The 27354-nt window shown below is 41.3% G+C and overlaps 1 long non-coding RNA gene across 1 annotated transcript; it reads left to right on the plus strand.

Moving 5' to 3' along the window:
• Positions 1 to 10086: 10086 nt before the first annotated feature.
• On the plus strand, positions 10087 to 13946 carry LOC107078796 (uncharacterized). The gene is made up of 3 exons (XR_001479763.2): positions 10087 to 10168; positions 11637 to 11806; positions 13644 to 13946. It is a non-coding gene; the product is annotated as an uncharacterized lncRNA (long non-coding RNA).
• The last annotated feature ends 13408 nt before the right edge of the window (positions 13947 to 27354 follow it).

Here is a 27354-nt window from a genome sequence, read left to right on the forward strand (position 1 = left end):
CACTCGGGTACAAGTACACTCTTGTTACTTTCTCTCTAGTTCAGTGCTGTTCTGAGCTCTTAGTGTCCTTTGACACTTGTGAGGAGATGCATCCTCTGGTACTTAATACCAAAGTTAGAAAATGTTTTAAATTCTCCTCATAGCTTGGAGTATCTGAGCCATATGTTAAGTGTGGGTTTTATCTGATTGTATTTTCCTTTTGACCATAAAGCTGCTGAAAGCACAGCAGCTGGAGAAGAGACATTTGACAGTTATTAGTGAAATATTACTAAACGTTAACCGTTCCTGAGCTCATGTCTTTAGACGTGATGTTATTCCTGCAGAAGTTCCTGAGTTCCCTATAAACAAAGGGGGTTGTGCCTGTGGGCATGCTAACCACGATGACAGAATGCTCAATGTGCGTCTTCAGAAGAATTCCATCTTTCACAATCCATTTATTTTTTTTCCAAACCGCGTTGACAATGTACCAAGAGGGTGAAAAGAAAATACTTCCTTTCTCCTCCCCAGGGAAACTGGTGAAGGGTTAAAAGTAACATGATATAACAGAGTTGAACAGGAGAATATGGTACAGTACACATGAGGAACGTTTGGAAAAGAGCCTTAGTTTAGTATACATGGCCAATAACTTAAATCGTCCAGAGGGGTATAATGCCTGAATTTAATGGTTTCTAATGTACATCATGAATATTGTCCAATACAATACAAGGTGACTGGAACCTGTTTTGGTATAAAGATGCAGATTTGTTTGAACCTGTGTTGGTTACAGCAATCATGGGGCCCCTTAATGTTTCACAGAGTCAACCACATAGTGATTCTTATAAAGGATAGAAGAGATTAAAGTTGCACAGTGCCTAGGTCAAGTGAGAAAGCACCCCACAGTGCAGGAAAAGACACTTCCAACAGATATTCCAATGCTTGATTTTGTAAAACAGTGCTCCTTGTTTTGATGTCTGATGAGGCATAAGGCTTGTTAGGTTGCAATATACTGTAGTTAGAATTTCAGCATGAAATTGTCCTCTGCTTGTCCCTTGTTTGGTGGTGTCTGACAAGGTAGAAAATATGGTTTTGAACTGAGGTAGGGAATTTACTTTGAGTACTGAGGGCTTCACAGTGAATGTTATTTGGTGGTAGGGAAGATGAGCAATACTAGCACCTACTGTGGAAATCGGATGAAAGCGAATCCGTATTTTGTCAACAAGCACCATCCCATTCATCATTACTACATTGCACATAGCATGTTTGTCATGTTTGTTGGTATAAGTAGGATCCAGTCTGCATAGGTGGCTCTGTGACTAAGGATCTGCACCTGTGGCTGGAAGGTTGCCAGTTCGTATCCTGCAGCTGGCAGAGGAATCTTACTCTGTTGGGCCCCTGAGCAAGGCCCTTAACCCCAACTGCTCCAGGGGCGCCGTATAAATGGCTGATCCTGCACTCTGACCCCCAACTTCTCTCCCTGTCTGTGTGTCTCAAGGAGAGCAAGCTGGGGTATGTGAAAAGACAAATTCTTAATGCAAGAAATTGTATATGGCCAATAAAGTGATCTTACCTTATAGACATTCTTGCATTGCAAATGCTCTCGTGCTATATTTTCCACATAACACACACCAATCTGTGCGATATTTGCTATTTCAATTTAGAAACCTGTTATCTGAAACAGTAAAATTACAGCTCTTCACAAAATGAACTGCTAAAAATTTCCTTTTGCTGCGTCACTTAACACTTTGTGACTGTTCCTGACATACTGTAGGTCATTAAAGCCCTACCCTAAAATGAGTATGGAGGAAAGCAGCCACCCTGAGTAATCCTGTGCTACAATCCCATTGCGCTGGTCACCCGATTTCTTCTCTTTTGTATTTTAGTGCTGCTCAATGTGGAAATAAATATGTAGTCTCAGCTTTAACATTGGAGACATGTCAGCTGGAATCATGTCTGAGCGTGTTTAGTTTGCATTGTAAGTGACTTATAGGAAAATACAAAATAAGCAGCTTAGAGTAAAAAAAAAGTTTGAAATGACTAAATGTTACTAAATGCACACATAATGTATTCTACCAGGAAAAGGCATTAGGATTACGTCCAATGTATACTAAACTCCAAGTGCGTCATAGCATTACAGTTCAACATAGATTCATCCATTTTAGAAGATTTATTATGTACAAGAGGACACATCAGGAGATTGTCTCATTTTGGATAATCTCTTTGGAAAAAAAGCAATACTCATCGATTTTCACAAATACAAGGGATCTCTCTGTATGCAGTGGAATTATTCACAGAGCAAACAGAAAAATAAATCCCTTCTCAAAAATGATGGCAACTCAAAGAGTACTTTCTGTACAGAAATATTCTGTACAGAAATGATGTACAGACTGTACAGATGTGACAGGGACAAAAAGCTTGATCTATTAGTTTAAATAGAATTTTTTTATCCTTGTCAAAAGACAATGCAAAATCTTCTTATCTAAAATTACATTATTAAAAGGATTAACAGCTGCAAATACTGTAGGTGTTTTGTGACACAACCTTTACAGTGCACTCCAGTTATGTTTAGGTTGTTTTTCAGTCATTTTGATCTCTGAGAACATAGGTGGTGTTTTTAAATAAATCTGTTCATAACTAATCGTTTCTATATGATTATGATTTGATGTTACTTCATTAAGATCAAAGAAATGCAAGGAAATTCCTTGCAGTCTGACATCGCCACAGGCCCCTTTCCCATTGACCTCTTCCTGTCAGTTTCCCCTCACTTCCTTTTTTACATTTCCTCTCCATTTCAAATCTTACTTACTCTCAGCTGGTTTTCCTTCTGTCTTTAAAGAGGCCAACACTAAACCCTTCTTCGAAACAAACCCACCCTCGATCCCTCATCTCTTTTGAACTCTCTCTTCCTTCCTTTCTCTCCAGGACCATTGAGAAGAAGCTTTCAACTTTCCTCTGACAGTACCTGCTGCTTGGCGCTCCAGTCTCTCTCATGCTCAGCACCCTTAGCTGAATCCGCACTCTTCTCTCAAACCGCCTCCCTCTCCTGTCTGAATCTGCCACCCTTTACACTCTGGATTACCATCAGCACTTGCAGACCTCTGCTTTGTGCCATTCTCTGGCTCTTCTTTGGTCAAGCTGATAGTACACATTGGGAAGGTTCAATCTCTGCTCTTTACTCCATCTCCACTAATGCCTCCCAAGGGTCCATCTTGGGTCCGATAAGGTCCTCTGTCTACACATGCGCCAGTATCAAAAGGACAGACGGGTCTCGTCTCGTATATATGCTGAAGATGCTCAAAGCTTTCTTTAATTTCCTCTAATATGCAGATGTTTTCCCCGTCTCCTCTTGGATGCACTCCGAACATCTCATACCCAGGATTCTGATCTCCTTTTCTTCTCTTCTGTTACTTCCTCCTCTTCGCACCTTCCTCTGGTTCTGTCAATTCTGACACAAACCTTGGTGTTGCTCTTGACTCATCTCGCTCCTAGGCTTTTTGCTGACAAGCTCCTGCTGTTTCTATTCAGCAGTCGCAGTTTTAGCCCCTTCCGTTCCAACTATTGCACACAGCTTGTAGTACAGACTCTCCCACCCTGAATCTTGTAACTCCCTGCTCCCAGTCTTGCCCTCTCCACTCCTCCTGCCAGGCTTGCTGTAACCCCTCAGCTCTGGAGACTAAATGCTCGGACCCTGGACCCTTCTCTGCACCTGCCCAAGGTTCTTTCAGACCAGCACCTGTAGCCTCTCTTACCTCAGTTACCTTCTTCAGTCAAACTTACACAGCATTGTGACCATGTGTATATCTCTGTGTCATTTGTTTATTGCTCTTACGCTAAACACGGAAAATATACCATCAGCCTGCTGTAATGTGAGTTTTGACTCCACTCTATCTGGATCCAGTTATGATTCATACAACTACACTTTGCCTAGAATAGTAAGTGCACGTCGCCTCCAGTTTGTGCTAGCCTGCTTATTATTCTTGATGTCCTTGCACGATTGCTCCTTTTACTTGCCAAATGTAAATGTCCTATATATGAATAGATATAGCAGTCTAAGTTACCCTGAATACGGATGTATGATGAACAGAAAATATAACAACAATGTCAATGATTCTGCCTCAGATATACTCTATAACGACAAAGACAGCAGTCATTGACAGCTTTTTCACCCATTTAGGGCACATGAACAGGGCAATTTGTGAGGTGGAATTAGAACTCTGTTCTGTTCAGCAGTTCAAGTGGAGATTTATTAGAAGCTCTATAAGGTGGACAGATTAATAACTTTACACATAGACATTCACAGTAAGTAAATAACAAACATTTACATTAAAATATAAACTCATACTAAAAAGTAAAATTTTGATTTTTATCAGTGTTTCTGACACAAGGAAAACCTGCTGAAATAAGTAGGAATTTTATCAACTGATTTTCTAACTAATATAGGAATCAATGTTCCACACACCATGATTGTCATACAGAGAAGGACTTCCCCACACCCAGGGATATTGCCAGCAGTGTGCTGCATAAAATCTAGGAGATTTTAAAATCATTTTGAAAAATCTTAAAAAGACAATTGACTCTGAACAGACAATTGGTACTTACTGTAAATTATACACATAAAGAACTAGAGTGTTCTCTAGGATGTTTCTAACTTGTAAATTGACAAGCAACTTGTACAGTCTGACAGTCAAGAGTCACGCAGCTAGGTGTGTTCTTTTTTGATAGACTGCATACATACTCTTAATGAAAGTCCTAACCCATATTTAGGATTTAGAGTACATTATCTTTTGAGGTATGGAGTTACTGATTCAAGGAGAGTACCATATTATTTGATTCACTGAATAGCGCAGTGCTGAATTAATCAAGGAGGGCAAGGCTGACAGCAGTAAAATAGACCAAGGGGTACATTGTACAGTGCATAAAGGACCCTGAAAAAGCCAGAGACAGACATTCTCCTTTACTGTATTTACTGTATATGATGTGTTCATATAGTTACAGGAAATCACACATATTGTATGTAGCCATGACTCCTTAGATAAAAAACATTATCTGGGATTTCACACGAACAAAAGTGTGGAAACTGAGAGAAAACAAAGTAGATTTCAACAGGCTGGTGAGAGAAATGAAAAACAACACAGAGCAAACAGAGGAGCCTTCAGTTGAAGAAGAGTGGACTGAGATGAGCCACATCCTAGAAGAGGCTGCTACCAGGGTTTGTGGAAAGACAAGAGGAGGCAGACCGAGGGAAAATGAAGAGTGGTGGTGGGATATGGAAGTTCAGGAAACACTGAAGGAAAAGAAAAAAGCATACAAGGCATACAAGAGCAAAAGAAAGAGCCTGGAAAGAATGGTTTGAGAAACTTGAAACAAAGGAAGGAGAGGACCAAATCTACAAAATTGCTAAACATAGAGCGAGACAGAAAAAAGATAATATCCGGGTGGCAGTACTCAAGGATGGAGAAGGCAGAGTCTTGATTAAAGAAGAACAGATCAAGCAAAGATGGCTGGAGTACTTCAAAAATCTGTTAAATGCAGAAAATGAGAGGGAGAACCTAGTGGAGGCAGACGTAGTGTGTGGACCAATCCAAGAAATTTCAGTAAAGGAAGTGACAGAAGCTATCAAAGAGATGAAAGTGGGCAAAGCAACTGGACCATCAGGAATAGCAGCAGAACACTTTAAGAACCTTGATGAAGAGGGGATTCAGTGGCTGACGAGATTGCTAAACAATATTGCAAAGGAAGAGAGAATTCCAGAAGAATGGACAAAAAGCAGTATGGTTACCATCTACAAGGAGAAAGGAGACCCAATGGAGTGTAAAAACTATAGAGGAATAAAACTTCTGGAACATGGATTGAAAATCCTGGAAAAAATTCTGGACAAGAGACTCAGGAAGATAGTCAGGATCCACAACTCACAATTTGGATTCTCAGTGGGGAAAAGCACAACAGATGCCATTTTTGTGATGAGACAGTTACAGGAGAAGACACTAGAGAAAGGGAAAAAGCTGTATGTGGCCTTTCTGGACTTGGAGAAGGCATATGACCGTGTGCCCAGAGAGGTGGTGTATTGGTGCTTGAGGAAGAAAGGAGTACCAGAAAGCATGGTGAAGTTAGTTCAAGCAACCTATAGAGATGCAACTACGAAGATGATAACACAACGGGGAGAGACAAAAGAGTTTGAAATCACAGTTGGAGTACACCAAGGATCAGCACTAAGTCCTTTCCTTTTCATAAACATTATTGACACACTGACAGAGGAGGTAAGAACAAAAGTGCCTTGGGAACTCATCTTTGCTGATGATGTGGTACTGATGGCAGATTCAGAAGTAGAACTACAGGAGAAAGTGTTTAAATGGCAGAGGAGTCTGGAAAAGGGTGGACTGAAAATGAATGCAGAAAAATCTGAAATAATGGTAATGGAGAGAAGAAGAGATACTATGACCAATGTTAAGGAGACAAATGGAGGAAAACTGAAACAAGTTGATGGCTTTAAATACCTTGGATCAAAACTGGTAAAGGGAGGAGAAACACTGGAGGAAGTAAAACAAAAAGTGAAAGCTGGATGGAACAAGTGGAGAGAAATAACTGGAATAATCTGCGACAGGAAAATTCCTAGAAAGTTAAAGTGCAAAATGTACAAGACTGTGATTAGACCTGTACTACTATATGGAGCTGAATGCTTGGCAGTTGGAAAGAGGGAAGAGAACTTGATGAGAAGAACTGAAATGAGGATGTTGAGATGGATTCTACAGATTTCAATGAAGGAAAAGATCAGAAATGAAGAAATCCGTAGACGATGTAGGGTGGTGGATGTGGTTGAGAAGATGCGAGAGGCGAGGTTACGGTGGTATGGACATATCATGAGGAGGGACGTTGAGGAAGTAACAAAGAGGGTAATGAAATTTGAGGTGGAAGGTAACAGAAGAAGAGGCAGGCCTAGAAAGAGATGGATAGATTGTGTGAGGAAAGATATGGAGGTATGTGAAGTGAGTGAGGAAGATGTGCTTGACAGAGACAAGTGGAGAAGAGCAACCAAAGCAGCTGACCCCAGGACAGTCTGGGACTAAGGCTGTGAAAAAGATGAAGAAGAAGAAGAAGATCTGGGATTTCTTTCCTTTTTTCTTTTCAGCAAATGTGTTTGTTTTCATTCAGCCGTTACATTGAATATAAAATCATTAATAATTAATAAAGTAAAAGTTTCTTAGCAGATGGCGTACAGTATGTGCTAATTATATGTTAGATACACACATATTTAGCGTGCAGTGGGTGTTTGTAAGGTTTACCTATCTGGTGTATTAATTAGACTGTATATAGTACAGGTTTCTGTTGACTCCTAATAACAGATTTAGTCTAATGGACCTTGTCACACGTGGGAAGGCTCAGTGACCCACTGTCTGGAATCTGGTCTTTGCAGTGTCAGAAAGCCTGTAGGCTCCATTATAGTATTTTAATCTGGATGATGGGAGAACATGTGTCAGTATTTCAGCATCAGAGAAGTAAAGCAACGTTCTTAACAAGCATTGTTCTGCAGGTCGAAGAAAGCCTTGTTATGTTTTTTCCATACATTTCAAATGATAAGAGTCAAGAGTAACAAAACAATTTCTAACTTCTATTAGGAGTTTGTCATTATTGTTTGATGGCACTGAAATCAGTCACACACTTTGTGAAGTTGATGTTGGAAGCATACAGTAATTTCAGTCTTGTCAAAGTTTATTTTAGGAAAGTTCTGTTATATTCATATTTTAATATAATTGCAAAGTGCAGAATCTTAAATTATAATTATGATTTTATGAGCTATCATCTTCCAGCTTTGTATGGTATTTAATTCCAAACACACAGCATTGTTGTAATGCTTTAATGAAAGATTAATTGAGTCAAAGATTTGCAAAGATGCTGGATCGCTGTGTGTGTGTCATACATTATACATCGAGTGGTGTACTAGCCTTCCAGTTCACGCTGCGCTAAGTTTGACAGGGAGGAAATGAGGTTGCATCAGCTGCCAACAAGCAAAGGCTCACTGTTGACAATTTTAGAACCCTGTGTTGTGGCATGTGCAAGCTGGTGATCAGTGATCAAGACTACTTTAGTCCTGGAAAACGCTTTTTAATAAACCCCTATAGGGTAGAGTTATATTTAAAAACGATGTGTTAGAGTAAAACAAATCATGAAGGTTATGTGCAAATGGTTATCATTCTCCCTTATTAGCTAATTGAAATATATTCTGACCAGCTGCAGTTAATGGAGAATAGCATGATTTGTGTAACAGCTGACTTCACAAGCAGGATGCTAATGCGAAGGAGAGAAAGAGGGTGAGAATGATCTGGGATTGGGCTGCTAAACCGAGTGTTTTGTCATACAGACAGGCTGTCACAATGGCATTGAGCCTGAGTGGTGCAAATAAAGCAGATTTCAGCTCTAGTAAGGGGGTGTACATATTTTAGAGATGCTTTTAAATAAAGGCTAACATGGGGAGAATAACTATGAAATTCAAGCTTTTGTTGACATTGAAGTTGTATCTGGCTGGTTAGTAAGTGCAAGTGCACATTCTAACTCAGAATGAGTGAACATTCAGACCACAGAAGAACACCCTTATTGGCCTGTGGATGGAAATATACACTGCAAACGTCCTAATGCCCTTGTGGTTGAGGAAAATGCTGAACTTTAACTCAAGCCTATTGCTAGTGGTGATGCCTTGAGGCAGTTTTCAGTGGATAAAGAGCCTATCCACAAAAAGGATGACGACCTTGGAGAGACAGAGCCCACTGGAATGACTCAAGGCAATGTGGAGTGTGGAATGTGTTTGGCCAAAAAGTATTGCTGATGGTGGGAAAGCCATAGATTTCACTGCAGAAGTCAAGTTCCTTCCCGAGTTGTGATAACCAGGCAAGTGGGGGTGGAGCAGGCTGTCTTGTCCCACAGAACAACTCGTCTTCAAAGTTTGAAAATGGAACATGATTGTCGGAGATTGAACAGCCACCAGTGGCTCCCTCAAGCCGACAGACAGCTTACTATAATGGTGATGAGGTCTTCTTACACATCTTGAGAGGCACAAACAACACACTTTTCAACCCTATTCTATCCCATTACCCCAAATAATGGCACAGAGCAAAGGTTTGCAAAGCCCCTAGGTTGGTCCCTGTTCTTCTATCCTTTAGCCCTAATACATAATTAACGCTTCGTGAAAGGTTTAACAAAAGATGACAATGTATGCGAACACTCAATTTCAGTATTGGGTTGGATCACTTGAGTGTCAATGACTTCAACTTAACACTTCCTGTAACTTTTTATCAGTCTCTTGCATTAACTTTAGTTTTGGTCCATTCTTCCTTATAGAACTCATTCCGTGACAATGTAAGGTTTTCTTGCATCAGCAGTTCACTTTAGGTTTAGACTTTGGCTTTGCCAATCTAAAATGCAAAACTCTGTTGTAGATCTGCTTGTCTTGCTTCATCCACTTCTGGCTCACTGTCAGCTGACAAATGGATGGCCTGACGTTCTCCTCCAAAATGTGCTCGTACATTGAATTGCTGAATTCAGTTTCATCATTGAGGGAAAGTTTTCTGGGTTCTGCGGCACAACGCAGCACCAATCCATGACACTCCCACCTGACAATTTGAGGACTGGGATGTGGTTCTTCTGTTGGAAGGCAGAGGTTTGTTTTGCTACACAAAATGTTTCTCATTTTATCCAAAGAGCTCAAGTTTTGATCCATCTGTGCCAGAACATTTTTCCAGTAGTCTTGCACATCCTCCAGCTGCTTTCTGGCAAACATGAGATAGGAGGTAATAATCTTTTTATATAGCAATGTTTTATTCTTGGCTATCCTCCCACTACCACTATTCCCATGATGGTATTTTCTGAGGGCTGAGGCATGAGCACTGACATGAGCTACAGAGAGGCCTGAGGTTCCACAGACATTATGCTGCGGCTCTTTGTGACTTTCCAGGCTGCTCTTTGGAAGATCTTGGCAGGATGACTCTGGCAGGATGATCCTGGGTCTGGAATGTTTCCATTTGTCCACTGTCTGACAGATCGTGGAGTTGGTCAGCAGTGAGAAGTCCCGCCCAGTGATCCAGATTGGACCCATCTGTTATATGGAATAGAAATGCTGGGCAGGACCCGGGGCTTCAGTGTGCCCAGGACGTCAATTTCAACACTGTCATACTCAGTAAGGTCAGCAGAGGAACAAACAGAGGTAAGGCTGAAAAAAATGTTTTTTTTTTAGTGTTTAATGGTTTAATGGATGTTTTTTAGTGTTTAATGGATGAACACAGACACCTTGGCCCGAGTATTCAAAAGCAGGGGAGCTCATACCATTAAGATGCCCTGCACACTTCTAAAAACTGTGACTTAGTGACTACGGCTGCTGAGACTGTTTTGGGGCAGAGGCAGGAGAAGGGTGACATTATGGAGCAAAATGGCTCATCCAATTACAGATTCTGCATCTCTAACTGTGATTAGGACAGTCAGGTCGTGCCCTGATAAATCACAACTCCCACAGCATGGCTGTGGTTCTGCAAGGCAGCCTTCAGTGTGTCCATGACAGCAAGCTCCTGTGTTGCACTAACTGTAGTTACAGTCCCTCTGACTGTATTTAGAGTTTAATTGCCAGGTTCAAGAAAAAAGTATTTTGCAGATCTGAAATCCCCAAACATTTTGAAGGTGTTCACCTGCACATGGGAGTGCTCGTTCCTGTGGAGCTGCTGCGTCCTGCGAAAACGTCTCATACGACAGCCGCCCACACTGTCAGAAGCAAAGCCTGCCGGAAGAGCAGCTGTGACATCCTTCCATAGTGCAGCCGGACTGACTGTGTGGGAGAGGCGCCGGCCCGCGATTCCTAGAGAAAATAGGAGCCCTTTGCCAGCGTCACTAGTGTCTTCCACTCGAGAGCGAGAGCGTGCTTTTCTAACGGATCCAATCAGTGACCCTGGGGAACGGGTGACTCACCAGCCGGGGACAAAACAGGAGGTGGTGGGAGAAATTAAAAACCCAGCATCCGCGTCAGTAAGGGTATATCAGAGAGCAGTGTAACACACAGGAGCGCGTGCTAAAACAGGTACAAGATTAGCGGTTTACACATCTCTCTCTCTAGCCTCTCAGAGCACAGTGCCGTGACATCCCCCCTTTCACACTGCAACACAGCGGCTGAAGAGCAATAGCCAGTACAGAGCAGAACTGTTCCATCCTATGATTCCTGTCATCTCGTTTACTGGAACACAAAACACATCATAACCATAAAAAGTCAAATATAAAGAGATCATTTGCTAGTTTATGGTGAACAAATGGCAGATATTTAATTGTTTGGAGGAGCTGACAGCATATTAAAAAGACCTGATTTAATCTTTGGAACACTGGAGCCTGTTTGGAACTCTCTATTACAGGCATCATAAACCCTTAGCAGCAGTTACTCTACTATTTAGAATCAAATCTTCAATATTACGAATGAGGCCATTTCTTGGAACAATAGCTGGAATGATACAAATTGTGTCTCCATAAATGATCCACTTAAATTTCCTTGCATTCATTTGACACCTGATAGTTTCTTATTATCACAGCTTCTGTTCCTCTATGCATACTCTGTATGGGTGAGACTGTATTTTAGGAGTGTCTAGAGGTTGTTCAATTCTGTTTCCCCCCTGCTCCTGCTTCTCCTGCGCAATCAGTCTCATCTGAGACCCTCACAGTGGCGGAGACAGATCATGCTGACTGGTCGGACTCGGTTGGCGATTTGGTCTCTGCATTCCTTCTCCTGGAACCAGAGGATCCTGGACTGTCCCGTTTCTAAAGAGCCCTCTATGCTTGGATCCACTGGCCCGTGGGAGACGGAAGAGTTGTAGGCATTATTATTTTTAGTTTTATTTTTCGTATTGCATTTTGCTATCTTTGGGATATTAAACAATATATATTTTTGAACAAACATGCTGTTATTGAGAGGTCTGGCACATACATCCAAGTCTAATTTTCTATTGATTGTTGTGTTTAATATTTGTGGTGAAAGAGTTTTTTGAATAATGTTTTATTGAGAGCTGCACAGAACAAGGAGCAGACTCGGTGTTTAAATAAGAAACAGATTTAAATTATAGATCAATTAGCTTCTTTGCCCACACATTTTCTTTCAGCTAGAAATGAATGTGATAATATCAGTGTGTTTACATTAATAGGATTGTATTTCTCAATGAATTATTCAGCATTGCAGTACTGTATAATGAACATCTATGCAGTATTTAATTCAACCTTCAGCCAGCACTACATTCCTTGTTGGACTCAGACTTGCCCAATAGCATTTCTGCAACATTTTAGATCTCTGTCTGTGACCAATCTGTGGAAGCAATACAAAGTGGCAAGGAGAAATGTTGGCATATGTTATTAAAATTGTAGGATTTACATGTAGGGATGTTAAAATTATTCTAGTTGGCCACCCATCTGGGTAGGTTGCTTAGAGTGTCCTGCTGTCTTTGGTTCATGCTCCAGATCTTGGACATCTCAATGGTGTTGTACAGTTCACTCTTGGACTGCGGGGTATATCTGTCCTGCCTACCCTTCCCCTACTACAGCCCTTGGCAAGGCATATACATTACGGTGATACAGCTTCAGAGCTGGACACCTAAAAGATTGTTTTGCCTCTCTGTCAGGTCTGTGGGTTGTGGAGTGCTGGCTGCAATGAGAGCTGGCTAGATGTCTCTTCTCCACACCTTCTCTTTCTTTCTGTTATCTGTTCTCCATCTATTAAACCTCACAGCTCCCAGTGAGCCACCTCTTTCACAACACATATCTCATACCTAAACAATGAGGTTTTCCTTCTCATTAAGGTTTTAGCCCCAAGGCAAAGCTTTTGTGTAGTGGAGCCCTCTTTCACCATTCTACATTCTTTTTTCGGATGGATTTGTCCTTCTGTACAGATTATATTGATTTGTTTCTCTTTCTCTAACCTACACTTACTGTAAGCTATATCTTTCTCAGCGAGCCTTCTTTAAGTACTCTTCTTAATAATTAATCACCGAAGGGGCTAATTTCTCCCCATGAGTCTTCTCTCAGTTTGTATCACTCTCACATGGAAGTCAGACTGAATGATTCTTTGTGTGTTTAATTTTCTTCTGATTATTTGAAGCACTTGAGAACAGGTTATATACACGCTTGCAGACCACAGTGGGGGAACTGTATGGTAGTGCTAAGTGTGCTGTCAGCCTGGGAATCAACATGGCTGAGTCACCTGAGTGTTGTCAAGTCAAGACCGGGCTGCTGTACTCTTTACTGGTCGCCTGACATTGACCAGGGAATTGAACTGTGGGTCAAGGACCCACTGTGGGTCAGTGTATTCCAACACCCTACGGCCAGTTCTGTGCCCATCAGGATCTTCAGAACAACAGCAGTTAGATGCTTGGCGGGGAATCCCTGGTGCTGTGACTGTCTGTTTCTCAGCAGGGCCTGTCACCACTCAGACACCAGGCAATTTCCATTACCTTAAAACAGAGGAGGGGTCACAGCATTCCTCAGCGTTGCAGCATTCTTCTCAGCGCCCCTCAGTGATAAAGGAATATGCACTTTTGAACAGCTGTTCATGACCCACAAGCCAACAGAGGGGATAAAAGATTCGAGTTAAGATTTAAGAATGGCCTATTAGCCCACCTGGTGCAAGTGTGACCATGTCAGATGTCTCTCCTGCTTTACAGAGCCACCAAGCAAGACACGAGTGGCCCCTTCAGCCCAGCTGATGATGTGACCCAAATTGCCCCTCTCCTGCACCGACCTCACAGTGGGATGACAGTTTCCTGACATATTTTCAACCACTGTGTGTGAAAACACAAATGTACAGAAATACAAACATGTTGATGCATAATTTTCCAGCAAATATCTTTTGAAACTACTATCCTCAATTAAGCTTCTGTTTTTATTTCTGGTGCTAGGATTCTGTGCCAATCTGATTGCTCACGAAAGCTGTTTGCAAGGTTGGAAATGTACAGCAATAAAGCACAATTGCATAGGGATACCTTGTACTCTGTCATACTGTATGGTCACATGAAGACCTCTGTGCCACCAAACCAGTGTTACTGCTGACACTGGAAAATGGGTATCCTTATTTCCCCCTGCACAGAGAGCCCGACTGCACGGACAAAGAGAAGCTCTGGAACTGGAGCAGGTGGACTGGACTGTTTCCACGCCACTCAGCTCTGTCAGTCCCTTTGTCTGCCCCTGGAGACGGAGACTCTCAGCTGAGCAGAGAACAGTTCTAAAAATCCACTGCATGTAATCCACACAGTCTGATGTGAAGCACAGAATGAAATGTTTTTTAAATGAATGAAGTAGCTCACTCTTTCTGAGCCGCGAGTCCTACGCAGATGTGTGATCCATAATTACTAGCAGTTGTTCAGTTTTTTTTAAGATTTTTGCTTAAAATAGACCTTTATGGATTTAGACTGTCACCCAAGAGCTTTTTAAAACCAGTGTGTTAGTCAAACATAATACCAAAATAATGCTTGGGTATGCGACAGATGTGAATTGATATTATTTAAAGTAGGTCCTCCAGCGTTTCAGAAACAATGGTCATTCGTGCGCCATCTACTGGACTAATCGTGAAAAACAACTTCAAATCTGGGAGACGGGAGTGATTTTTCCTGTGAGTAGAGGGTCATCTCATCTTGGCAGGGATTCTCTGAAAGAATCTGAGAACTAAACGATGGAATGCGTTAAAATTACATTTCAGCATAAACATAATCTACAGAAAACAGACTCAGACATTTCTTTGTTCCTGTTATAGCTCAGCATTAGTAGAAATAAAAGGGTCTCGCCCCGTGTAAACTACAGGAAACGACAGTGATGTGGAACAAGAAATCGCACAACAGTGTCGCCTGTCCTTCTTAGGGTCTTGATGCTTCGCTACATACTGAGGCAACAGTCTCCGGAGTGACCCGCCAGTGGGGTTTCAAGGCTCTTCACAAAAATGCTGAATCTGCTCGAAAAGTCAAATGATAACACAACTGAATTTATGGATAAATTAAAAATTAATGCGTTACAATATTATTCATGCTTCGCTGCAGAAGAACGTTTGTTTTGAGTTGGGGAAGATGTATGTCATGTATGTCCGTATGTCACTGAAATACGAGCTGGTATTGGAGGAAACAAGTTTCATGTAACACATTATGCAGTATGTTCCGTGTTAGTAGTGTTGTTTTCTCTAACGATATTTGACAGAAGGCCGGCACATGTGACATGACTAGTGGATAAAAGAATGTGCTCCATCAGACAGAAGGCACAGTCCATTAGGATAATGGATGTAGATGACATATAGTTAATTTGCTTTCTTGGCAATAACTTTATTATGGACTTTCAATTACGAAACTAATACAAACTTTAAACAATCCCTTAACAGTAATTTGATATAACCAATAGTTTTCTGCCATTTGTATGTCTTTTCTTTACTAAATTACTGCTTAATTATACATAATAATGAATGCACATAGCCACGATAGCTTTAATGCAGCATAGAAACACCGCTCATCGCTGCCTCTATTTTAGCTCATTTGGCTTATTTGGTGCTGCACTGCCATCTTATGGTAAACTGCTTTACAGCAGGCTCAATCCATCCATCCTGTAATTTTGTTCTATGTAATATCTTCAGTTAGGTTTTATTAGTTACACTGTCTTGCAGTGTTCACACCCTTGCTGTGGTGTCCCATTTCGTGAAATTATAACACGATGCATTTTTTATCTTCATATTTTGTTCAACACATGGCAGCTAACGTTTCTGAGGGTGAACTAGGTTACAGTAACTGAAAGCAAGAACTAAAGAGAAAAAATGAAATATGATGATTGCATAAGTATCTAAACCCATTAACCCAAGATTTTAGGAAAATAGCTTTGGTAATTCACTGCCTCAAGTCTTTTATGAATTTGGGGCATCAATGCCAGTAACCATGTTACCCTGCAGCTCACAACTGTCATACTGAAGCCCTGCAGGTGTGGGCCTGGTCAGTACCTGGATGGGAGACCTTCTGGGAAAAACTAAGGTTCCTGCTGGAAGAGGTGTTAGTCGGGTCAGTAGAGGGCGCTCACCCTGTGGTCTATGTGGGTCCTAATGCCCCAGTATAGTGATGGTGACATTATACTGTAAAATAGGTGCTGTCTTTGGGATGAGACATAAATCTGAGGTCCTGACTCTCTGTGGTCCTTAAAAATCCCAGGGCATTTCTCGAAAAGAGTAACAGTGTCACTTCAGTGTCCTGACCAAATTTTCCTCTGACCTTTACCAGTTATGGCCTCCTAATAATTCCCATCTCTGAACTGGCTTTATCACTCTGCTCTCCTCCCCACTGAGAGCTGGTGTGTGGTGAGTGTTCTGGCGCACTATGGCTGCTGTCACATCATCCAGGTGGGGCCACACACTGGTGGTGCTGGAGGGGATCCCCATTACCTGTAAAGCGCTTTGAGTGGAGTGTCCAGAAAAGTGCTATATAATTATAGCAATTATTATTGTAATTCTTTTCCATTTGTGCTACTGGCTTGGTGCAATTTCTGCCTGCTCTTCAGGTTTGCTGAAGCTCTCTCTCAAGGTATATGAGGATCTCTTAAGAGCAGTTGTGTTCAGGTTTTTGTCTCAACAGGACTCAATGTATGCTTTGGATCAGTGTCCTATTGAAAGGTGATTTTAGGGCAGAAGCAGTTTTGTTTTGTCTGACAACAAAACTGTACATCACATGTGAAGTATCATAGATAGTAGGTGCTTAGTTGTAAACTCCATGCAAAATTGTTTTTTATGTCTACACAAGTCTCCTATGTGGATTTCCTGAGATATTCTTGACTCCTGGAAATGTTCTCCCATCTCAGCCACTGACCAATTAACTCCTTGCCCAGCAGCTTAGCCGAGAGAACAGCCTGATCTAGAACATCTCTAGGGTGCCTTTCACATCTGAATAATCTGCTTCTTCATGCTCCAACAGATATTAAAACATGAAGTGTTTTATACCCTTTCCTGATCTGTGTCTTAATACAACTTTATCCCTTAGTTGTATTGAAATCTCCTTGGTCTTCGTGGTTCAATCTTTGCTTGAAATTCACTACTTGACTGAAGATCCTTAAAGAGACTGATGTATTTATTGTGAAATTGTATGAACCATAGTTACTCAACACAGACACTAAACTATGTTAAGTTACTTTAGTGCACATAAATTCATTTGATTTAGTCACAACGATACGATACAAGTACTTTTGCAATACTTTTGCAATCACGGGTTTTCCATTTTCTATCCTATTATCTACTTCTTTCTTTTCATTTCTTGTTTTGAATTTCTAGAGAAAGTTGTGTATATACTATACAGTGCTAAATAAAGTTTGAGAATGCCTTAGGATTTATATATTTCACATAGAAACCAAAAATGTCATTAGTTTTAAATCTAAATCCTAATAATATATACAATTAATCCGATGAAACAAATGACACAAAACATGATACTCTCCCAGTATACTCTCCTCAAATGATGCAACATTCACTATCCATGAGTGTCAAAGCATGCAAGCCAGGAGACTCAGTGGCGGCTCCCCCAGGAGCAGAAGAGACTGCAGCTAAATGTTTCTTTTAATCATTCATCAGCCTCTCCCAGCAGTTATGAGGAATTTTGGCCCATTCCACCTTACAGAACTCCTTGAGCTCTGTCTGTGAAAACAATGTGCTTGTGGTAATGACATTTTTAAGCCGCGGATTAAAAGCAGAAACAGGTAAATAAAAATCTTAGCAAGCTAATCAATGAAAGGCAAAGCATCAGTGATTCAGCTGCTCAGCCGGACCTGGGACCTGCTGTCCTGTGGTACCTCCCGGCCAGACGCAGCCCTGACGCTGCTCATTCTGGCAGCTGACTGGGACTGGGACTGGGACTGGCACTGGGACTGGCACTGGGGATCCCCAGACATGCGGCCAGGATCCAGCTGCGAGGACGGTGCCCGCTGAGCCCTCCTGCTCCACAGCAGGTACAGAATTCAAAAAACTATTTTAAACGTTTAAATTGGAAAGGTCTAAAATGGTAAATAACTCGATTTTTTGTTGTTTTTACAAAAAAAAAACCTAATTAATCAACACACCTTTCAGCTATAAAATCCAAACACTCGGAACTAATTTTCTTAAACAGGCAATTTAGTCAGTGTAGAAAGCTAATAAAGCCTGTGGATATCTAATTACAGACCCATTAATGGCATAACAATGCATGTTTCATGGGAACGCCCTCAGGGAACAGGTACAGAGAGTATATCAGCTCAGAAGACTCTCAAGCACTCCTCTCGCTGCAGGGCAACTGTCTGCAGTGCAATGTGCTGTTGAGAACTCTGCCCTGCTTATGGCATTTAGACACCCTTAGAGCAGCCAGCATGAAGGCTGCTAATATCAGTTTGTGAATTTAGAATACAAGCAGCTCTGACTGTATGAAAACACAAGAGAGGTGCAGTCAAGATGAGGGCAATTTGCCCCATGAAGCCCGTTTGATAGATCGTACAGTAACTAATTCAAGGATCTCATCCATCCCTTTCATTAAAGCCCGCCGGGCTGGGCGGTCCGTTCCGTATCCCTCACCCTTCTGTGTGAAGACGTGGCTCCTGCTCTGGGACTGCAGCGCACTTCCACGCAGTTTCTGGCTACGAAGACCTTCTGTGAAGGATCACAGACCCCTCGTTCCTGTATGACTGAACTTAATGCCACAGAAGTGAAGACTGAAACAACAAGGATCTCATGCAGGATTTCATGGGAGCCTGGTATACCTCAGGGTACAGAGGTTCTCATTTATTCATGAACTGAAAAAAATAACACTTTTTCTATGGTTCAAGCAGATGGTGACTATATAACTTTCAGGCCTAATCTTCACTGCCCAAACCCTGGTGGTCTGGTGAGCAGCTCCTCTGTTTTTGTTATTTTCACTTAATACCACAATACATACAAAACATGACACTTGTTCACATAGGTATAGGTACCAAGGCATCAACAGTAATCAGTTACTGAAGAGCACAAACATTTACCTTGCAAGGATTAATGGAAGGTTTGCCCATCAAGCACAAATGATCAAAATGATATATTAAGCATGACCTACAGTATCTAAAATGCTCTGAAGGTTCACTAAAGGGAGTTGTCTATATGAAGCTCATGCCTCTGTTAAAACATATGTCTTGACACAGAACAATATAAACGCTCTCCAGATAGCAAACAACAGCCTGGATAGTTTCTTTCTGTGCCGAATGACCTTTAAACATATAAAGATCTTGAGCCAGCCTGCTGCCCTGGAGGTAACTAAGAGCATCTCCATCTGTCAACACTACAGCAAAGTGTCCAAGCCAGTGTGCCATCACAGACAGCAGTGCTTACATACACCAGCCCATCTGTTACAAATATGTGAGACATATACTGGAACGCATCAAAGAAAACAGTCCGAATTCCAGATACAATAAAGAGGAAAGGTCAGAGATAACACCCTTTTCTCTTGGTAAAGTTAGTTTCATTTACAATCAATACTTCATAGTCTTTGCTCCAAAACTACATGCTTTAAAGAATGCATTGCACCATTGCTGTAAGATCACACGCATACTATTTATTTTTAAAATAAAGTTAAATGTTAAAATATTGTTGTCTTTAGTAAAAATTGCAATAGCTGAGGAGAGAAGACTTCTTAAACGGTTTCTGAGTTTGTAAGGTTATTAACCATGAGAAGAAAAGAGTAAGGACTGGAATATATGGATATACTGCTACTGTTACAGCGGACATGTTGTCTGAATGGTTAGTACAAACACTAAAAACTCTAAACTCCACATCCAGGAGACTGGGGTTTGATCACGGACTGTCAGACCAAATCTTTATGATGCCCCCCACCAAGGGTAGCACGAGTGGTGACTGTCAGGGCATGCGCCAGGCATGCTCACTGAAAGCAGGTCACGTGGTCTGCTCAAACAAGAGCAGTGAGCTCAGCGGCCCCTGGACTATAAATAGAAATGAGCATCAGGTGCCCACAGACAAGCAGCTGTCTCCAGGTAGAGGCGGCACTCATTAATATCATTAGTCATAACTGCAGGGGAACAAGAAATCACAGTGCAGCTCAGTGAAGTTTTGATGCAGATTTATTATTATGGAGAGGCCCTTCTGGAGAGCAAAACAGGGACACATCAAAACGTACAGCATCTTCTACTGCTACGCTCTTAATGCATTCATTCTCAAAGGCCTTTTATAATCCTAGTACAGCCCTAGGCAATCTCTTGTGTTACCATCAATGTCAAGACACAGACAAAACATATTTAACCACAGAGTGTTAAAGGGCGTTCACACAGTACCAGTCCCAGAATGCACACTCTAATGGCCAGCTGGACGATAGAACGGGTTGTCTGCCTGAATTCTTCAGTAACTAAGTTTCATTCAAAGTTCCCTCAGTCTGTAACTGGGACACATCTCTCCTCAGATTCTGTATAACTGAAGTCTTTCATTGTGATCTGGGCTTGTTGTGCTCAGCTGGGACTGAAAGGACTGGGTTCTAAAACTGGGTGTGGAGCATACAAATGACAGATAAAACAAAGCATCATAATGTAAATAAGAAATACTAATGTGTGAAACAATGAATTCTCTCAGGTGTCCCAAAAATGAACAAATCGACCTTTGACAATTTATTACAAGTTTATTACAAGGATTTATAAACCTTTAGAACCTGATTTCGAGTATCTTATATTTCTGTCTTTACTACCTAATCCAGCCTTGTTTGTGTGACTAAAAAAATGAATGACATCATAATTGGCTTCTTGAAAGTCCCTTACTATAGCAGCAGCCATATCGCCCTGCAACTCACAACTGGCAACCCACTGAAGCTCAGCAGGTGTGAGCCTGGTCAGTACCTGGATGTGAGACCTCCTGGGAAAAACTTAGGTCCCTGCTGTAAAATACCAGTATTTCTTGAAGAGAGTAGGGTTGTAACCCCGGCGTTCTGGCCAAATTTCCCATTGGCCTTTACCAATCATGGCCTCCTAATAATCCCCATCTTGAATTGGCTTGATTACTCTGTTCTCCTCCCCACTGAGAGCTGGTGTGTGGGGACCGTTCTGGCGCACTATGGCTGCCGTCACATTGGTGGTGGTGGAGGGGAGTCCCCATTACCTGTAAAGCGCTTTGAGTGGAGTGTCCAGAAAAGCGCTATATAAGTGTAAGCAATTATTATTATTATTATTATTATTATTATTATTATTATTATAGACCATCTCACATAACTTCTTAGAATACACTAAAACCAACAAACTGAAAAACAGTCATCCTCAATTTTCCAGTGCTGAAAAAGAATAATGTAAGATCTACTTTTTCATTTGCCAGTCCAGCACGATCTACCAGTGTGAATTTGAAGCTCTGATATAGGGAAAACAGACTGTGGACACATCAGTACAATAACGATACCCATCACTAAAATGACAGCAAATAAAAGCAAGTTACTCATGCTACAGTGAACAATGTTCCCCATTTTAGAAAAAATAATATCCTACCTTAATTTGAGCATTGGCACTGAGATCCTTACTTGAGAACACTTGTAGTTTTTTTGAACGTGTTGACACTGCAGCTCGACATTCAGCAGTTCAGTCACTGGCCATCCTAATTGGGCATATTCACCGTGTTTAGACGACTTGAGAAACAGTATGATTTCAGGCAACAGCTGTCTGAAAATCGCCAAAAATGTTTGTTTTTGAAATCTCCAAACAGAAAGTCAGCAGCCTCAGCAAACGCTTTTATTATGACTTCTCGATCCCTGAATGACTTGTGTTGAGCCAGGACGTGGCTCACACGGCACGATGCGATGATTGCCGCTTTCAAACTTGTATTAGGCCTCGTGAAAACCGACTGCTGCTAGTTGAGATTTAAAATTTTCCACTTTTCTTTAGCTCAACTCACCTTTAGCGGGAAAGTCCACATCATACGTTTTGTGTGCAGTTTTGAAATATTGTTCTATATTTCCCCTTTTCGCGAAGAAGGTAGCATTGCAGATTTGAATCCGAAAGTCCCAAAAAATAATCATGCTCCCATTCCTTGTGGTAACGGTAAGTTTTCGGTCTCTTTGCTTCTTCGTTTTCGCTCAAACGCTATAACTATCACATAGGCAATCAAACTTATCACACTCTTGGCGAATTTGTCACGGCCAGTCTGTTTCGCTCCACTTTGCATTGTAGCGAATGTGGGGTTCGTGCGTCAGTAACACTCGTTATTTACGGAGCTCCTGTAGCCTTTTCCCCCAGTGTCAGCCAGCACTCAGGGAAGAGACTTTTACAACCCGTTCGACAAGGGTCAAACACATACAAGGGCAGTAAAATGTTTGATATGACATGCACAGATCTGAATACATTTTTAGGTTGTCGAAAAAAGTAAATAGTCAAATTGCCCATTTATTTTTAATTTCTTGCGATCGATCGACTGGTTGGGCACCCTTGCTATAGAACTGGAGGTATGTATAAAAGCCCATGGTAATGTAGTGCTCATGTAACAGCAGATAAATACTATTCTCTACAGACAATACGAATTTAAAGATTCCTGAAGTGAGTACTCCTATACAGTATTCACAAACAAATATTTAATATATAATATGTAACTTTCTTTAAATTATTTCACACAAAGAGTTTAAAAACCTGAAAAAATCAAATGAATGATTGAACTTATATTGCCTAGAGCTCTTGGAAACTGTGGTAATACAATCAATTTTATCATGTTTGCATTTCTTGCTCCATGGAGAATGAAAATCAAGAATTAATTTTGGATATCTGGTGGATACTTCCTGAGTAAATAAATCATTAAGTAACAATGAAGGTTTGACTCATTGCAGCTGAAACTGTAATCCATCATAATGGTGGTTTGAAAAAGCCATTGAAAATGATTCTTTTAAACCCATCAGAGTTTCTCAAAAATAGTTTTAAATTACCAAAAGACATTCTTTTTTTTCGGAAAAGAACTGTGGAATTAAAATAATGAACGTTATCAGCAAAGTGGGATGAATCATACACCCCTGAAAACAGAGGAACAGACTCAGCATTATCAATATGCTGTCTGCTTCTGATGAAGATTGTCTGCTATTCATAAAGACTTCAAAGAAATCAGAAAAAAGAAAAGGAGATATCATTCCATGGGATCAAATCAGCCAAACGGTGGAGTGGTACTAGTAAAAATAGCAAAGTTAGGAGTATAGAGTAGGTTTATATTATTATATCAGGTTGCATGATGTTCATTTTTAAGTGCTGACTTTCATTGGTAGAGTTTTTTTTAGCTTTGGCAAGCTTCACTGGTGAATTGGAGGATTTCTAAGCCATTGGGGTTTGGTCTAGGGGGCAGTAGTCTCTCCCAGCTCACCTGTCCTGTAAATCCTGAACTAGTGCTCTCGACTGTACGACAGACAGGCCCTGGTGCTGTTTTTCCTTCCGGCGGTCGGACTACAGACAAGAAACTCCTCAGACACTCTTCCTCCTCCATGTGCCCCTGCTTGGTCAGTTGCAAGGTCTGCTCTCTTCTTTTGCCTGATTCACTACAAAAGAGCCCAGACGAGACGCAAATAAAGCAGATTGCAAAGATCTTCACTGTCGCACGTCTGTATGCAGTTACAGGAAAACTGGGTGAAGATGTTACTGTGATTTTTATATAAATTAAAAGAAAACATTATTTATTCTGTGGAGCTAGGCTTGATGTATCAACAAACTGAAAAAGAAAATAAGTCTGTAGTGAAAACAATTGTTTTTCCAATGATAATGCCAATTTGCAAGAATAATTTATGATTCTACAGCAATGCAAATTTGTGCTCGAAGCATCAACATTGACTTAAATGAACGAGCTGCTCCACCTGGACAGACCTGTCTGCTCTGTAGACGGCTGGTCTGGTGCTGGTGGGGCTGTAGTGGCCTGAATGAGCGTGTTCACACGGCAAAGCTGTAGCCCTCGTTACGCCGCATAGTGTGCGGACTCAGTGATGTTGAGGCTATGGCTCGGAGAAGGCCACGTCACAGGCTCTGCTCGAGGGTTCTGTGCTCATGGGGTGTACAGAGAGAGTGCTTCAGGACACATTTTAAAACCCCTCATCCTGGCCCAGCTCCTCTTCTCAGATCAGTGGAGACAGCTTGCAGACAGGTGCTCAGTGTGCTGCCCAAGACACATCACTGCCCTTCATTATGGTTATAAGACTCTCCTGGACAAACTGCTCAGCATGTCAACAGCGTTGTGCATTAATTAAGGATAAATTAACTTTCTTGCGACCATAGAGATGGGCATCATTTTACATACTGTTAGTATTGTCACTCCTTGCATCAGTCTAAAGAATGGTCTGCATTTGTCTTTCTGAGATAAGAAATCGAAGGCAACGTAAAAAGATTAAAAAATACTTTTTTTCCATATCTCATAAAATAAACAAGTAGGTCAGGATAATTGATCTTTTCCAAACTACTTGGGCTGTTGACAGTTGTATGTTTCATCCTTCAAAAATGTGAGATAAATCAAATTATAGCTATGGCATATCATTTAAAATTAAGAAACTTCATGCTCTAGGCTTCCTTTTAAAACTAACAAAACAAAGAAAGAAATAACAGCTGTGTTTCATAAATGAGAATCTATCATATTAAAAGAGCACTGCTGGGAACAGTATTCATGTTTAAATGTCAAATGTATAAATACTGGACAAACAGCTAGTGATGCCTGTGCTAGGAATAAACCTTTGGAATATACAAAAACATTTTTTTCTTTACAATGCCTGGAATCAGACAGTTTTTGTGTCTAAAAGAGAAGAGAAAGTATTAAGATACAAAATGGCAAATAGAACTAGAGGCGTTGTGCTGAAAATTAAGATAATAAGATAATCCCCTGCAGGCTGTGAATTACTTAATTCCCATTTCATTTTATTTTCATTTCAAAAACAAAATCTTTAATTATAGCTGATTAAAGACTACTAATAACAATCACATTTATTTATACAGAACATTATTTGAAGTACAGAAGACTTCAAAAGCAAGATGGTCTTTGATAGGACATTGACTGCCTTAAGAAAAGGACAATAATTCCTGTCGGGACTGAACAAGCTTGGTGTTCACACACAGCAAAAGGCTATCTCAGCCCTCGGGGCTGCCTTCAAAACCTCATGAATTCTTCATAAAGCAGATGATACTTGATACATGATACTTTGAAAGTGTTTTCATAGTTAAGGATCTGGTAGAGGGTGGGAGATGTAATTGGTTCAGTCATGAAGCACTCAGAAGTCACTGGTTCTCACTTGGGTCTTGTCACTTGCTGTTACTAGTGCAGTCACCGACAGAGCAGTCAGAAAAGGGTCTTCTCAGTTTCTAGTGACCTGGCAGAATCACCGTTAACTTTCCTGTAAGGTTCTGTTGCTTGCGGCAATAATAATAAACAATAATAATAATTAATAATAATCTAAAGGTGGCCTCTCAAGTGCTTTACAGAATGACAATGTTGCACATTACACAATGAAAATACACAGTTAGAGGAGACAGTAGATGAGGGTACTGAATGCAGTAGGAGCAGAGGGGTAAAGAACAGAACCAGTTAAGTAAAGAAGAAGGTATTGAGTCTGGATTTAAAGGAGTTTAGAGAAGTGGACTCTGATTTCCTTGGGGAGAGATTCCAGAGCTTTGGAGCATAACAGGAGAAGGCCCTGTCACCCATAGAGTGTAGACGGGCTTGGGGGTCAAACAGGGCACCTGAATTAGAAGAGTGAAGGTTGTAAGTAGGACGATAGTAGCTCAGACAGATACTGAGGTGTCAAGCCATGCAGAGCCTTATAGTTGCACATGAGGATTTTGAAGTCGATACAAAACTTGACAGGAAGCCAGTGCAAGGACTCCAGGACAGGGGTAATGTGATCACTGGCACTAGACCTGGTCAGGATTCTGGTTGTCGAATTTCGGACATAATGATGTAACATTATTATGAGTTTTAAAAAAACAAGTGCACATTATAAATGTAGAAAAAAGGATGTGGAGGGCCTATCTGCGGTAACAATGGGTTTGCCACTGGAGACAGTTGAAAAGACTCTATTACTGTAAAGAGATTAATTGGGTGTCAAATATATCATTGATGAAGACTCACATTCTGCAATCTTGCATGGGTGTAATTAGTAAGGATGGGGTATGAAAAGAGGTGGTTGGGTTTAAGGAAGCAGTCTGGGGAGACTGCTGTGGAGTTTAGTAGTAGGAGCTTCGCTTAAGTTTTGAAAGACTTGAGATTGATCCTAAACAAAGCTTCATGCATCTTTATGTGACTGTCATTGTGGGTGTTTTGGGGCTCAGATACTTGAAGCTTATTTTTCTAGGGCTGGGGTCTATCACAGCACAGCAAATATAAGTACAGCTCAAAAATATAAAGCTTCCAGGGAAAATAAAGCCCTACATGTCTTGGAAGAAGGTGTGGCCTTCCAAGTGGCTCAAAGGGGGAAAGCCCTCTCCCAAGTGCACCGTGAGCTCTGTGATCACGGGTTCGAGCCTGGGTCATGTCACTAGCTGACTTTGAGCAGGATTTTTAAGTGGCGGAGCACTGCCGAGGACAAGGTGGACCAGCTCAGCTAGGACTGTCTTAGCTCTCAGCAGGGACTTACAGACATGTGATGCTGTTGTTGACAGCTGTGAGCCAAGATTGCGAAAAGCACACAACTGGCCTTTCCAAAATTCCCCTCTAAATGCTCGTATTTCACATCCAATGGTGACAAGACAAACCTGTGTCCAGTTCCAAGCAGTGTGACTACTATACCAGTAGCCTTAAATTTCTAAAATTGGACACTACTGTGGAATTGTATTTTATGTTCATCCCATCTTGTGAAAGTTGTCTTCATTTATCAGAAAGCTCTTGTAACGAAACAGTTCTTCCCTAAGAAGACGACACAATCCGGGGTAGAGTGAGAATACACAAGGAAAAAAGGCATGCGGGAGTCGGGAATGAAAACAGGGGACATGTCCATGGTGCGCTGGTGTTAGGGGGAGGTGTGGCCGAGGCAAACACTCCAGAAGAAAGTCCAAGTGGGAATCCAAATGGAGGCAAAAGTCAAAACCAGGCAGTCCATCCAAGACTGACAATTTAAAACGGGAACTGGGTCAGAACCAGCAGGGAACAGGAATAAAAAATAAAACCTTAACGGGACCAGGCGCTTCCAGGTCCCGGACTCACCTGGTGCGGAAACCAGAGCAGAGCCTGGATTAACGTCAGTGTCTGGCTTTTAAGGGGGGCTGGAACAAGGAACAGGTGCGGGGAATGAAGCAAACAAGGAAGAGCCAGAGCGCCCTTAAGGGGGAGTGACTCCAATCATGACAGCTCTTTGACCATTATCATGTTACTGCTAATATTAAATATTGAATACTGATCTCAATGTGTTTCCTCTTTTAGTGGTGCTGTTTACAGAAAAGCAGGAAAAGTTT

Source organism: Lepisosteus oculatus, chromosome 2 (assembly GCF_040954835.1).
Source record: "Lepisosteus oculatus isolate fLepOcu1 chromosome 2, fLepOcu1.hap2, whole genome shotgun sequence".
NCBI classification, from domain to species: domain Eukaryota; kingdom Metazoa; phylum Chordata; class Actinopteri; order Semionotiformes; family Lepisosteidae; genus Lepisosteus; species Lepisosteus oculatus.